The sequence below is a fragment of the Salvia hispanica genome, chromosome 4 (assembly GCF_029641045.1).
Source record: "Salvia hispanica isolate PSC_SH4W2 chromosome 4, Shi_PSC_v1, whole genome shotgun sequence".
Lineage (NCBI taxonomy): Eukaryota > Viridiplantae > Streptophyta > Magnoliopsida > Lamiales > Lamiaceae > Salvia > Salvia hispanica.
In genome coordinates, this window is record NC_142695.1 from 15,084,275 (window position 1) to 15,100,018 (window position 15,744).

The window sequence follows — 15,744 nt, forward strand, 5'->3', positions numbered from 1 at the left end:
TAATATTTTCTAGCGTGATACTCCACAGTGGTTGCTCACATTTTTCTTTCATCTTAAAATAGGTGGACATCTCATTTTTTTGAGATAGAGATATTCTCTGAACTAAGACCCATCGTATACATTTATTTATTTATTATTTATTTACTTTCTTTTGCATTTACCTTTTATATTTTCGTGAGGCACTTCCTCGCGCAATGTCTACTTTTATAACATATGCATTTGTTGCCGTTCCCAGCCGTACAGACTCCCTTGTGCATTCGGTTGTTCTTAAAATAACAAGCAGGATGTTCTCTTGTGTAATTAGGAGTTCTCTGCCTCTTGAAATCTCGGGAATTGGTTCGTAGAGGTGTTGTATCGCAGTTGACACTGCTATGACCTTCGGCATTGTTGCTCAAATTTCAAAGTTCTTTTGCATATCTTTGCTAGTTCTCTCCTCGTTTCTAGGTCTTCTCCCGTTTATTCTTAGTTGTCAAATCTTCATTTACGTCTCGTCTTAGCATTAGGTCAAAAATAAGTGGGTATTCATACTTTTATTTCTTTGTCATTGTTGTTGTATATATATCTTAATTAGTTTACTTCTTGCTGATCACTTAGTCTTAATTATTTATCGATTAATCACCCAATTGTATACGTTAAGATCTTGTGCACTATGAAGGGACTGATAGGGTCGAATAAAAATTTTCAACAACCATTGTTATGACTCTTTTCTCAAAATCGTATTTTCTAAGTACCTAACGTTCAATCCCCTTGCAGCTCGTCGCATGCAGTGTTTAGTCATAGCATAAATCTAATGGCTTGTCGCTCCGGTCTTGACACTTTTGGTCTGGGCATTATTTTCATAGACGTTCACTTTAGATTATTCAACCTTTAGGCGTTTTCTACAAAGGTCAATACCTTGCCTTCCTCTGGGTCTCACACGAGGGAAATTAGAGGTGATCTAACAGTTTAACTTTGATAGGAACTGAATTTGGGATTCAAAGAGAATTATTCGAATCGTCCTTGCCTTTTGTGGGTTCCAAGGTAACCATGAAAACAAAACGATTATATTTATTTCAATTGCTTGAGTGTTTGGTTTACCGCAAACTCTCACCCGTGGCTTGCAACAAAAGTTTTCATGAAGTGCAAAGACTAGACTCAATCGGGCTCATTATGCTCACTTCAAGAAAAGAAAAGATACAACTTCAAAGGGCTTGAGTTATTTATACCCATAGAATTTGAGAATTTTCTTGTGGGAAGAGCTTGCCAGATGGAATAAATTGCGAAACTGAGGGTACGAATTAACCAAATATAAATTTCAACAATAGGTTGCAAATAATATAATCCAGATGAACAATCAAGTAGAAAAGTTTCAAGTATCCCCAGATGATAACAGTAAGACCTGAGATGGTTGGTCATGGATGGATTTGAAAAGAATAGGAGAAACAAACAATTGAAATTTGCTCAATAACATTGTGATAGAAGATCATGCCAACGAAAATTTTAAAGTTTATAAGTAGCACAAGGAAACTAACTAATAAAGAGGGCAACAAGAGGAAACTAGCCAAGGAAGAAGCAATATGCCAGCTTTAAACATGGAGCTGCAGAAAAACTCGAATTAAGAGACAATAGTCATATTTGAATTCAGAAGATAAGAGTACTCATATAAAATAAAGAGCTTGTCAATAAGTATGTCTGAAAATACAAAGGGTCAAATTTAAAAGTTTAAGGTCTCTCAGATGGCTGCTCCAAATATAGTAAGATTGAAAATGATTGGTCTCGAGTGGATTTGAGAAGGAAGAATAACAAGGAACTACCCTTTTGGGTCAACAACATCGTGATACTATATCACGTTAATGAATTCACAAAGTTTATAACCAAATCACGGAAATTAATTAGTAGAGAAGACAATCAGAGCAAACTAATCCAGGGAGAGAGCAAATTGCTTTAGACTTGGAGTTGTGATAAGACTCGTTTCATGCATCTATTCTGGGGTGAAATTCTGTGATTTTTGGAAACTAACAAGTGATTTGAGCCAGGTGTGTAGAGAATCTTCCGGAATAGAGAATGCATAAGGGAAGCGGGCGGACAACGGATCAAGGAGGAAATGGAGCTATTTTACACCTGCTGCAAACTGATCAAGTGAGCAAAGAGTGGAAGCAGCAAAATGAGATGAAGCATATTTTAAGATCCTGAATTAAAGGGGCAGAATGGACTCTTTTTTTTTTTTTTTTTTTTGACCTTTTTTTTTTTTTGCCCTAGGGATTTGAGCCTCAAGCATCCCTATAAATAGGGAAGGAAAGGAAGATTGAGAAGGACTTATCAAGTTGCTGAAGAGCTTAAAACATGATGGAATAATAATCGTGAAATTAAGAAGAGAGGATTGTTATCTATTAATGAGTGTCACAAGCACATTTGAAAACACAAAATGACTACTAATTATCTTTGAAGAATATATTATCATTGAAGAGACAATTGTTTACGGAAACATGTTCATTCTGAAGGATATAAATAAAGCAGCTCTGTGTATAGGAGTTTGGTGGCAAGAATTCAGAGAGTCAAAGTATTTCTTTAATACAGAACGAGTAAAGAAGGCCTGTAGTCACTGGAGATTATCAGAAAACATGAGGGAGCAAGCTCAAAACTGAAAGTGATTCACAATCTTGACATAGAAGAGGGAAAATAATGGCACATCACTTTGCAAAAGAAGTCATTTAGGATCAAAAAGTATTTTGATCAAGGGGGGTGTGAGAAAATGGAATTCATGGGAATCCAAGTAAACGTTGCTGATGAACCTTCCTGGTTAACTACAATGGTGATACTCCATTGTTTAACTCTTTATAGAGAATGGTAAATGAGTTATAGGCAACTTTGGTCACAAGCTAATTTCACTTTGCGATCACGTCAGATGACCATATGTGGGGATTACGACTCTTTGGTACTCTCGGTTCGTAATAACGCCTATCCTCGTAACACGCCGTTTCTGTTTACTTATTATCGTAGAGCTAGGTTCTTTTGTTTACATTGTAATCATATTCTCTTATTATGTATGTGTACATCGCTTAGTTGAATCAAAGATATGATCCTTTGGAGTGATTAGATTGTCAAGAAAGACAATGGCTACCCCAGATTATTCATGTCATTGGGACGTAGAAAATGGCATCTAACACCTACCATCTTTCTAGAAACATTGTTTTGTTCTATGTTGGATTGCTTTTCTCATGACGAAATTTCTTTATTATCGCGTACCTTTCTTTTCGTCGCTCAGGAAAGCGAGAAATGTTCATACTGCACTTCTAAGTTCGAGTTCATATTGTGTTCTAGAAGGATCACATAACTAAGTATTCTAAGCTCTTAGAAATTTCGATTTCCCCATACTAGCAACATGATTCAATGACTAACTCAAAAAGAGATATTATTTCACAAACTCAAAAGAGACATCATTTCAACAATTGGTACCAGGCTCGTATACTTATACTTTCATGTTTCAGTGCTTTTACTACTTAGGAAAGTTACTTCTTTTATTCATATATTCACAGTCTTTAGCCAAGAAAAGACATGTTAACTCTTTCGTTAAGCACGTTACCCAATCAAGAAAACATCAACTCTTTCTTTAAACTTAGTATTTCATCTGTTCACTCAAGTTAACTGCATGAGTTATTTCTCCATTTCAAACTTTTAAACATCTTCACTTTCTTTTGAAAACGAACAAGTTACCTTTTTCCTCGTTGAGCGCGATGGGTGGGAGTGCTAAGAGCATTTCATGGAGTGCTAAGAGCATTTCATTGATTAGACAGTCTAGTGGAACAAGGCTAAACCAATATTTTCAAAGAAGACTCTCGGGTTCAGAGCGTGAAAGAATGCTCTGCTACCACTCTGTCACGACCGCACTTGCTAAGGATAGCCTAGTCGGGGAACCGTGACTCGGGGGGAGGGTATAAGAAGCGGGGAAAGAAATAGGGAAAAACAAAATCAAACATTGGTTGCGAGACATGACTAATCAAGTGCTGATACATAGAAGGAATGATACTCGATCATGAAACTCGAGTAATCGTTTGTAAAAATTTCAATACACCAGAGTTTTGAACAAAATAGACTTGAGTCTTTTAAAATGCACAACGGAAGCAAATGAACGCGGTTCCATGTATGGAGACATGAACCTCCGAGAGTCCTAATCTGACTGAATTAAATGTATTGTCTCAATAGCACTTCATCCACCACTTCGCTGCTCAACCTGCATATTTAGAAATATATGCAGGGCTGAGTACAAAAGTACTCAGTGAACACATTGCCGAAAATACAAATATACATTTGAAAATATTGTCAAGCCACTATCACAGTAACACTCAGGGATTTTATTAAAAAGACCCGAGCTTACTAAAAATCATTTTTCGACTGCAGTGCATTTCTTTCTGTATTTTGCCATATCTGATCATCTTGTGCCGTAGAGATGGTGTTCTCTCACGGTCACATTAACAATCTTGTGCCGTAGAGATGGTGTTCTCTCACGGTCACATCAACATTCTTGTGCCGGGAAGGTGGCCACCTTCCTCGGTCACCAGACCTGCCCTCTGGCCATAGGTCTCCTGTGTACACTAGTCCGAGTAGGGACACCACCCTCACTTGGACCCGAATTCGGTTCACATATCATCATTCACAACTCACTTGGCCTCACGCCAAAACAGATAGGCATCATACACAAAACATTTTGGCAAGACAACATCATTTAAAATAAACAACGAACATATGTTCGAGTTTTTCATAAAATATCACTTCAAAAATAATTTGCATTTTTACATTAGTATGTAGGATAGAAAAGTTCACCTTGTTTTTGCTTCCTAGGATTTTCGTAATTCTCTGTTTCTCAAAGTTATCTTCCTGTATGTTCTTCCTTTTTAGAAACAAAATACAAGCTAAATTTCAGCTTTAAGAATATATATATATATAATAACTTTATGATATGCATCTTATTATATGGTTCTCCTTCTTTAAGCCTTACTCTTCTATTAGGTTTTTATGACTCTCTCTAGAAATTCATTTTCAAATCATTTCATTATAATTCTGGGATTTAATTAGAAGTCTTAAACAACTAATTAAAGAGAAATTTTATTTATTTACTTCCAGAGATTTTATCTTCTATCAAAATATTTTGGTCCTGCCAAAATAATTTAAATTAGCCTAAACAAAGCATGGATCAATTTATAAATCAAGAGCTAAATGGGCCAATTAATATATAGAACTTAGCTCAAGATGAAATTATCGGCAGTGGGCTAAAGGGATACTTCTTACACTAATTCAAATTGAGAAGAATTAATTAAGAATTAGCCCAATTATATATATATACTCCTTACGTCTCTTTCCCTTTCTCCCTCAACTCTCCCTCTATTTCTTCTCCCCCTCGCCTCTCTCTCTCGAATCTCGAATCTGTCGCCGCCGCTGCACGGGCGGCGGTTCCCCGGCCTCCCCACGCCTCGCACTGCCAGAGCAGTTTCCCGACGCCCCGACGGCCGCTGCCTCATCGCCGACTCCTGAGAGGTAAGTTAGAGAAATTCTATCTTATTTTTTTCTGTGTAATTTCTAAAGATTTAATCTTTGATTTAAAGTTTAGGTGTTTCAAACTTGTATATTTTTGAAGGTGGGTGAAATCAGTGATGCATCGGGCTGTGGGGCTGCTACTGTCGTCGATAGGGTGCCGAAGATTAGTCGCCGGAGTCCCGACAGATTTATACTCTCGAGACAAGTTCTTATTTTGTGAAGAATTGCTATTTGTTGTTTTGGTAGCTAAAGTGAAGAATTGTTATTCTTGATCTACATGCTTATATGCAAATTTTGAGAAAAGAAAAGTGCTTGGAGTTTACCTTCATTACGTGGGAAAATGTGTTGTTGGATTGTGGGACTTGACCCTGTAATTGTTTGCAACTCTCCCCCTTTTCTTACTCCTTCTCTCTCCTTTGGATGGTTGAAAGTTTTGGAGTGAGTTCCTATTGTTTTGTAAGTGACGCTGGAAAAAGGAAAGCTCGTTCCCATATATATACATTTACCTTGCCTAGCTTAGCTTGTACATATCTCTGATTTGATATGCTTAGATCTTTAGCAGGGATTTAATATCTTACTTGGCATAATCTGCTCCCTCAATCTCCTGAACAAATCTTGCAATGAGATTATGCATTAAATGTCTACTATCCACTTGCACATTACTTTATCTCCTCATAGTATTTTATTTGATAGAGTATGTGAAAGTGATTGAGAGCAGAAGGAACTTTGTTTCTATTTATAGGCTAAAATAATTTATGTTGCATTCTTTCTATGAAATCTCTGAAATTAGATTCGTATTGAATGCAAATACTGTATAAGATTGGTGATAGATATGAAGAAGTTACCACGTAGTCCCACTTGCAATTATTATATCTATTTCCTTAAGATTTTATTTGATATGGGAATAAATGATCTCCTCAGTAAATCTTATGGAAAATCTTCTCAAAGATTAGCTTAGATTTCTCAATCTATCTCACCGTAGATTTTGATCTTGGCATTAAATGCAAGATCTTATATGATTTCTACAAATTTTCCCATTTTACGCAGGAACATACATTGGCGGAGGTCGGTGACGTGTTGGACTTTGTTGGGATGCTAGCAGTGTTGTCAAACGGGCTGCCCGAGACTTGCACATCTTTCGCTTCCGATCATAATAGGCTAGGCTTTAATTATATTGTAATATTAGACTTGATTCGTGTATCGGGTATTACGACTTTTACTTTGAATTTATTCTTTGGATAGTCATTGATAATTGCTAAATAGCACAAAAGTTTATTAGATGTCTCGTCTATATTTTCTTAACTCAATGTAAGATTCTTTCATATTTTAGTGCCGCTTTGAAATATCTAATATTCGTTGTATCGTGCTTTTATTTAATGTTGTAAAATCCTTTCAAAGTTTTGGGTTGTTACATTCTACCCCCCTTAAAGAAAATTTCGTCCCGAAATTTGTGGTGCTCTTTAGATGGAATATTTGATAATTGTCACCTCTTGTTCGTCTTGTTTCGATAAAATCTTCATGGTTGAGATTGACTTGTTTCGCAGCTGATGGATCATCCGTTCTAGAATTGCCATAGGTTCTTCGTAACTTAAGTTCAGAGATAGGAGGTAGGTCTTTGCGTGAGGTGTCACTTGTTTGTTGTCGAACATGTATGGTAAGGGTTAATATGGTATATGCTTCGTACACCACTTGATCCACTTGTTTGAGATCTCGTAGCGTTGAATAAATCCAGATTTTGGTTTCCGCATAGTATCAATTCTAGATGTTCTTTTACTTCACAAGCTAGACTTCAACTTCGTTCGATTTGTATTGACATACGGCTTTTTCCGGTCTTGTGCCTCCTTGATCATTTCCTAGGTTCGCTTTAGGTATGTGTTGATTTTATTTATTGATTATGGACTAATATCTTTCTTTTGTTTATTTTATCTTAATAAAGTGATGATCAACACTTTCTCCATAAAGATTCTCCTTTGGTGCCATAGTAATGATCACTTGGTAAACATTATAGTATAAGAATTGTATTTGATGTAAGATGAGCTCATAGATGGTTCCTTGGTATCTATTACTGTGTGCGAGTTGTATCACAAGTAAAAGATCAGTTCCTTATCTGCCTCGTTTATCGTGCATGAATACGCTTCTCATATCGTTATGATTTGAATCGCTCTTTTAATTGACAATTGATATATAGAGAGTAAGTTGTGGTTAAACTCAAATTCGTACTCAATTTCTCACGTAAGTTTTCCCCCAAACTCTTGACAAAATTTTATGTTTCGATCCGATGTGAATAACCTTTCCTGTAAGCGCCTGATTTTTCCGCACGTGTAGTTGAGCTAACTTCTCCTATCTATATGCGATGTGGATGGGTACGAGAAATGCCTCCACCTATTCCATGGTTGTCATCTTTTAGCGAATGGTGTAATGCTCGTCTTCATATATGAGGCGTCGTGTGCTTTCACTCGAAATTACGTTCTTTAATACTTTGTCGCAAAATCTTATTTCAAAAGTGTTACGTTTTCTGTCTCTTTCCAGTGCCTTCCGTGGTCACCCAATTTTACGTTCGTTCGTATTTATTTTAGTACTTCATTCATCTTGTCTCCGTGCGTCTACCATTTAACGTCCTAAATTGGATTCCATCACTAAAGTGGCGGTCTTTGTTTCCACTATTTTAAGGTGCTTTACTAACTCCAAGTTCATCTTATCGAATTCTCGCAGTAGTTCTTTTTCTTAGGTAACTAGAATTATTAGTTGTTAAAATTTTTGACTTAGAGCATCTGTTACGCATTAGGCTTGCTACGATGGTAGTTAAAGCTGCAATCGTATCTTCAATCAGCTCGTCATCTTCTGTCCCGCGTGCTCAGTTTCTATTCTCAAAGCGAATATTTAAGATTCTTATGATTAGTGAATTATAGCATCGAACTTTGTACAAGTGATGTCCCCCAAATTTCAGTGCATGTACTATTGTTGTCAATTCTTGATCGTGTGTTAGTATTTTAGCTAGTAGGGCCTAAGTTTCGAGGTGCATAAACGATTACTTCCCCTTTTGCATAAAACTCATCCAAGTCCCTCTTTTTTTTTTTTGTGCGTCTGTGTAGGCTTCAGAACATGCCCTTGGTTCTAGTACTGCTAACACGATGTAGTTGTCACCCCTTTTTTTTTCTTTAGCATCTAAAACTCTCATTCCAATCTACGGTCCACAAAAATTTCGTGCCATTTACGTTCTTCGGCCTTGTATTTAGAGAATCTTTTAATGAGTCCTGCGAAGTAACCTACTAATCCAAAGGAACTTCGAATTTTGTTCGAGGTTATGAGTAAGTTATAACTTTTAATATTTTCTAGCGTGATACTCCACAGTGGTTGCTCACATTTTTCTTTCATCTTAAAATAGGTGGACATCTCATTTTTTTGAGATAGAGATATTCTCTGAACTAAGACCCATCGTATACATTTATTTATTTATTATTTATTTACTTTCTTTTGCATTTACCTTTTATATTTTCGTGAGGCACTTCCTCGCGCAATGTCTACTTTTATAACATATGCATTTGTTGCCGTTCCCAGCCGTACAGACTCCCTTGTGCATTCGGTTGTTCTTAAAATAACAAGCAGGATGTTCTCTTGTGTAATTAGGAGTTCTCTGCCTCTTGAAATCTCGGGAATTGGTTCGTAGAGGTGTTGTATCGCAGTTGACACTGCTATGACCTTCGGCATTGTTGCTCAAATTTCAAAGTTCTTTTGCATATCTTTGCTAGTTCTCTCCTCGTTTCTAGGTCTTCTCCCGTTTATTCTTAGTTGTCAAATCTTCATTTACGTCTCGTCTTAGCATTAGGTCAAAAATAAGTGGGTATTCATACTTTTATTTCTTTGTCATTGTTGTTGTATATATATCTTAATTAGTTTACTTCTTGCTGATCACTTAGTCTTAATTATTTATCGATTAATCACCCAATTGTATACGTTAAGATCTTGTGCACTATGAAGGGACTGATAGGGTCGAATAAAAATTTTCAACAACCATTGTTATGACTCTTTTCTCAAAATCGTATTTTCTAAGTACCTAACGTTCAATCCCCTTGCAGCTCGTCGCATGCAGTGTTTAGTCATAGCATAAATCTAATGGCTTGTCGCTCCGGTCTTGACACTTTTGGTCTGGGCATTATTTTCATAGACGTTCACTTTAGATTATTCAACCTTCAGGCGTTTTCTACAAAGGTCAATACCTTGCCTTCCTCTGGGTCTCACACGAGGGAAATTAGAGGTGATCTAACAGTTTAACTTTGATAGGAACTGAATTTGGGATTCAAAGAGAATTATTCGAATCGTCCTTGCCTTTTGTGGGTTCCAAGGTAACCATGAAAACAAAACGATTATATTTATTTCAATTGCTTGAGTGTTTGGTTTACCGCAAACTCTCACCCGTGGCTTGCAACAAAAGTTTTCATGAAGTGCAAAGACTAGACTCAATCGGGCTCATTATGCTCACTTCAAGAAAAGAAAAGATACAACTTCAAAGGGCTTGAGTTATTTATACCCATAGAATTTGAGAATTTTCTTGTGGGAAGAGCTTGCCAGATGGAATAAATTGCGAAACTGAGGGTACGAATTAACCAAATGTAAATTTCAACAATAGGTTGCAAATAATATAATCCAGATGAACAATCAAGTAGAAAAGTTTCAAGTATCCCCAGATGATAACAGTAAGACCTGAGATGGTTGGTCATGGATGGATTTGAAAAGAATAGGAGAAACAAACAATTGAAATTTGCTCAATAACATTGTGATAGAAGATCATGCCAACGAAAATTTTAAAGTTTATAAGTAGCACAAGGAAACTAACTAATAAAGAGGGCAACAAGAGGAAACTAGCCAAGGAAGAAGCAATATGCCAGCTTTAAACATGGAGCTGCAGAAAAACTCGAATTAAGAGACAATAGTCATATTTGAATTCAGAAGATAAGAGTACTCATATAAAATAAAGAGCTTGTCAATAAGTATGTCTGAAAATACAAAGGGTCAAATTTAAAAGTTTAAGGTCTCTCAGATGGCTGCTCCAAATATAGTAAGATTGAAAATGATTGGTCTCGAGTGGATTTGAGAAAGAAGAATAACAAGGAACTACCCTTTTGGGTCAACAACATCGTGATACTATATCACGCTAATGAATTCACAAAGTTTATAACCAAATCACGGAAATTAATTAGTAGAGAAGACAATCAGAGCAAACTAATCCAGGGAGAGAGCAAATTGCTTTAGACTTGGAGTTGTGATAAGACTCGTTTCATGCATCTATTCTGGGGTGAAATTCTGTGATTTTTGGAAACTAACAAGTGATTTGAGCCAGGTGTGTAGAGAATTTTCCGGAATAGAGAATGCATAAGGGAAGCGGGCGGACAACGGATCAAGGAGGAAATGGAGCTATTTTACACCTGCTGCAAACTGATCAAGTGAGCAAAGAGTGGAAGCAGCAAAATGAGATGAAGCATATTTTAAGATCCTGAATTAAAGGGGCAGAATGGACTCTTTTTTTTTTTTTTTTTTTTGACCTTTTTTTTTTTTTTTGCCCTAGGGATTTGAGCCTCAAGCATCCCTATAAATAGGGAAGGAAAGGAAGATTGAGAAGGACTTATCAAGTTGCTGAAGAGCTTAAAACATGATGGAATAATAATCGTGAAATTAAGAAGAGAGGATTGTTATCTATTAATGAGTGTCACAAGCACATTTGAAAACACAAAATGACTACTAATTATCTTTGAAGAATATATTATCATTGAAGAGACAATTGTTTACGGAAACATGTTCATTCTGAAGGATATAAATAAAGCAGCTCTGTGTATAGGAGTTTGGTGGCAAGAATTCAGAGAGTCAAAGTATTTCTTTAATACAGAACGAGTAAAGAAGGACTGTAGTCACTGGAGATTATCAGAAAACATGAGGGAGCAAGCTCAAAACTGAAAGTGATTCACAATCTTGACATAGAAGAGGGAAAATAATGGCACATCACTTTGCAAAAGAAGTCATTTAGGATCAAAAAGTATTTTGATCAAGGGGGGTGTGAGAAAATGGAATTCATGGGAATCCAAGTAAGCGTTGCTGATGAACCTTCCTGGTTAACTACAATGGTGATACTCCATTGTTTAACTCTTTATAGAGAATGGTAAATGAGTTATAGGCAACTTTGGTCACAAGCTAATTTCACTTTGCGATCACGTCAGATGACCATATGTGGGGATTACGACTCTTTGGTACTCTCGGTTCGTAATAACGCCTATCCTTGTAACACGCCGTTTCTGTTTACTTATTATCGTAGAGCTAGGTTCTTTTGTTTACATTGTAATCATATTCTCTTATTATGTATGTGTACATCGCTTAGTTGAATCAAAGATATGATCCTTTGGAGTGATTAGATTGTCAAGAAAGACAATGGCTACCCCAGATTATTCATGTCATTGGGACGTAGAAAATGGCATCTAACACCTACCATCTTTCTAGAAACATTGTTTTGTTCTATGTTGGATTGCTTTTCTCATGACGAAATTTCTTTATTATCGCGTACCTTTCTTTTCGTCGCTCAGGAAAGCGAGAAATGTTCATACTGCACTTCTAAGTTCGAGTTCATATTGTGTTCTAGAAGGATCACATAACTAAGTATTCTAAGTTCTTAGAAATTTCGATTTCCCCATACTAGCAACATGATTCAATGACTAACTCAAAAAGAGATATTATTTCACAAACTCAAAAGAGACATCATTTCAACAATTGGTACCAGGCTCGTATACTTATACTTTCATGTTTCAGTGCTTTTACTACTTAGGAAAGTTACTTCTTTTATTCATATATTCACAGTCTTTAGCCAAGAAAAGACATGTTAACTCTTTCGTTAAGCACGTTACCCAATCAAGAAAACATCAACTCTTTCTTTAAACTTAGTATTTCATCTGTTCACTCAAGTTAACTGCATGAGTTATTTCTCCATTTCAAACTTTTAAACATCTTCACTTTCTTTTGAAAACGAACAAGTTACCTTTTTCCTCGTTGAGCGCGATGGGTGGGAGTGCTAAGAGCATTTCATGGAGTGCTAAGAGCATTTCATTGATTAGACAGTCTAGTGGAACAAGGCTAGACCGAATATTTTCAAAGAAGACTCTCGGGTTCAGAGCGTGAAAGAATGCTCTGATACCACTCTGTCACGACCGCACTTGCTAAGGATAGCCTAGTCGGGGAACCGTGACTCGGGGGGAGGGTATAAGAAGCGGGGAAAGAAATAGGGAAAAACAAAATCAAACATTGGTTGCGAGACATGACTAATCAAGTGCTGATACATAGAAGGAAAGATACTCGATCATGAAACTCGAGTAATCGTTTGTAAAAATTTCAATACACCAGAGTTTTGAACAAAATAGACTTGAGTCTTTTAAGATGCACAACGGAAGCAAATGAACGCGGTTCCATGTATGGAGACATGAACCTCCGAGAGTCCTAATCTGACTGAATTAAATGTATTGTCTCAATAGCACTTCATCCACCACTTCGCTGCTCAACCTGCATATTTAGAAATATATGCAGGGCTGAGTACAAAAGTACTCAGTGAACACATTGCCGAAAATACAAATATACATTTGAAAATATTGTCAAGCCACTATCACAGTAACACTCAGGGATTTTATTAAAAAGACCCGAGCTTACTAAAAATCATTTTTCGACTGCAGTGCATTTCTTTCTGTATTTTGCCATATCTGATCATCTTGTGCCGTAGAGATGGTGTTCTCTCACGGTCACATTAACAATCTTGTGCCGTAGAGATGGTGTTCTCTCACGGCCACATCAACATTCTTGTGCCGGGAAGGTGGCCACCTTCCTCGGTCACCAGACCTGCCCTCTGGCCATAGGTCTCCTGTGTACACTAGTCCGAGTAGGGACACCACCTTCACTTGGACCCGAATTCAGTTCACATATCATCATTCACAACTCACTTGGCCTCACGCCAAAACAGATAGGCATCATACACAAAACATTTTGGCAAGACAACATCATTTAAAATAAACAACGAACATATGTTCGAGTTTTTCATAAAATATCACTTCAAAAATAATTTGCATTTTTATCCACATTAGTATGTAGGATAGAAAAGTTCACCTTGTTTTTGCTTCCTAGGATTTTCGTAATTCTCTGTTTCTCAAAGTTATCTTCCTGTATGTTCTTCCTTTTTAGAAACAAAATACAAGCTAAATTTCAGCTTCAAGAATATATATATATATATAATAACTTTATGATATGCATCTTATTATATGGTTCTTCTTTAAGCCTTACTCTTCTATTAGGTTTTTATGACTCTCTCTAGAAATTCATTTTCAAATCATTTCATTATAATTCTGGGATTTAATTAGAAGTCTTAAACAACTAATTAAAGAGAAACTTTATTTATTTACTTCCAGAGATTTTATCTTCTATCAAAATATTTTGGTCCTGCCAAAATAATTTAAATTAGCCTAAACAAAGCATGGATCAATTTATAAATCAAGAGCTAAATGGGCCAATTAATATATAGAACTTAGCTCAAGATGAAATTATCGGCAGTGGGCTAAAGGGATACTTCTTACACTAATTCAAATTGAGAAGAATTAATTAGGAATTAGCCCAATTATATATATATACTCCTTACGTCTCTTTCCCTTTCTCCCTCAACTCTCTCTCTATTTCTTCTCCCCCTCGCCTCTCTCTCTCGAATCTCGAATCTGTCGCCGCCGCTGCACGGGCGGCGGTTCCCCGGCCTCCCCACGCCTCGCACTGCCAGAGCAGTTTCCCGACGCCCCGACGGCCGCTGCCTCATCGCCGACTCCTGAGAGGTAAGTTAGAGAAATTCTATCTTATTTCTTTCTGTGTAATTTCTAAAGATTTAATCTTTGATTTAAAGTTTAGGTGTTTCAAACTTGTATATTTTTGAAGGTGGGTGAAATCAGTGATGCATCGGGCTGTGGGGCTGCTACTGTCGTCGATAGGGTGCCGAAGATTAGTCGCCGGAGTCCCGACAGATTTATACTCTCGAGACAAGTTCTTATTTTGTGAAGAATTGCTATTTGTTGTTTTGGTAGCTAAAGTGAAGAATTGTTATTCTTGATCTACATGCTTATATGCAAATTTTGAGAAAAGAAAAGTGCTTGGAGTTTATCTTCATTACGTGGGAAAATGTGTTGTTGGATTGTGGGACTTGACCCTGTAATTGTTTGCAACTCTCCCCCTTTTCTTACTCCTTCTCTCTCCTTTGGATGGTTGAAAGTTTTGGAGTGAGTTCCTATTGTTTTGTAAGTGACGCTGGAAAAAGGAAAGCTCGTTCCCATATATTTGCAATGAGATTATGCATTAAATGTCTACTATCCACTTGCACATTACTTTATCTCCTCATAGTATTTTATTTGATAGAGTATGTGAAAGTGATTGAGAGCAGAAGGAACTTTGTTTCTATTTATAGGCTAAAATAATTTATGTTGCATTCTTTCTATGAAATCTCTGAAATTAGATTCGTATTGAATGCAAATACTGTATAAGATTGGTGATAGATATGAAGAAGTTACCACGTAGTCCCACTTGCAATTATTATATCTATTTCCTTAAGATTTTATTTGATATGGGAATAAATGATCTCCTCAGTAAATCTTATGGAAAATCTTCTCAAAGATTAGCTTAGATTTCTCAATCTATCTCACCGTAGATTTTGATCTTGGCATTAAGTGCAAGATCTTATATGATTTCTACAAATTTTCCCATTTTACGCAGGAACATACATTGGCGGATGTCGGTGACGTGTTGGACTTTGTTGGGATGCTAGCAGTGTTGTCAAACGGGCTGCCCGAGACTTGCACATCTTTCGCTTCCGATCATAATAGGCTAGGCTTTAATTATATTGTAATATTAGACTTGATTCGTGTATCGGGTATTACGACTTTTACTTTGAATTTATTCTTTGGATAGTCATTGAAAATAATTGCTAAATAGCACAAAAGTTTATTAGATGTCTCGTCTATATTTTCTTAACTTAATGTAAGATTCTTTCATATTTTAGTGCCGCTTTGAAATATCTAATATTCGTTGTATCGTGCTTTTATTTAATGTTGTAAAATCCTTTCAAAGTTTTGGGTTGTTACACACTTTATACAAAATACACATATTATACATACAGACACACTTCACACACTAAACACTCTACACATGCTATACACAAAATACACACAAAATACACAA

General features: G+C 36.5%; 4 long non-coding RNA genes across 8 annotated transcripts; 2 read left to right on the forward strand and 2 right to left on the reverse strand.

Moving 5' to 3' along the window:
- Positions 1-4,090: 4,090 nt before the first annotated feature.
- Positions 4,091-5,966, reverse strand: LOC148927331 (uncharacterized). Of its 2 annotated transcripts, XR_016137668.1 has the most exons (3): positions 5,835-5,956; positions 4,801-4,867; positions 4,091-4,210 (listed from the first exon to the last, which is right to left on the reverse strand). It is a non-coding gene; the product is annotated as an uncharacterized LOC148927331 (long non-coding RNA). The 2 variants fall into 2 exon arrangements; XR_016137667.1 differs by lacking the exon at positions 4,801-4,867 and having other exon boundaries at positions 5,835-5,966.
- LOC148927332 (uncharacterized) lies at positions 5,061-6,861 on the forward strand. 2 transcript variants are annotated; one of them, XR_016137666.1, is made up of 3 exons: positions 5,330-5,511; positions 5,612-5,967; positions 6,559-6,861. It is a non-coding gene; the product is annotated as an uncharacterized LOC148927332 (long non-coding RNA). The 2 variants fall into 2 exon arrangements; XR_016137665.1 differs by having other exon boundaries at positions 5,061-5,511; positions 5,612-6,861.
- Positions 6,862-12,810: 5,949 nt separating this feature from the next.
- LOC125193299 (uncharacterized) lies at positions 12,811-13,752 on the reverse strand. The gene is made up of 2 exons (XR_007171557.2): positions 13,642-13,752; positions 12,811-13,047 (listed from the first exon to the last, which is right to left on the reverse strand). It is a non-coding gene; the product is annotated as an uncharacterized LOC125193299 (long non-coding RNA).
- Positions 13,753-13,934: 182 nt separating this feature from the next.
- LOC125193298 (uncharacterized) lies at positions 13,935-15,537 on the forward strand. Of its 3 annotated transcripts, none has more exons than XR_007171554.2 (3): positions 14,164-14,351; positions 14,452-14,807; positions 15,280-15,537. It is a non-coding gene; the product is annotated as an uncharacterized LOC125193298 (long non-coding RNA). The 3 variants fall into 3 exon arrangements; XR_007171555.2 differs by having other exon boundaries at positions 14,165-14,351; positions 14,452-14,721; XR_016128640.1 differs by having other exon boundaries at positions 13,935-14,351; positions 14,452-15,537.
- The last annotated feature ends 207 nt before the right edge of the window (positions 15,538-15,744 follow it).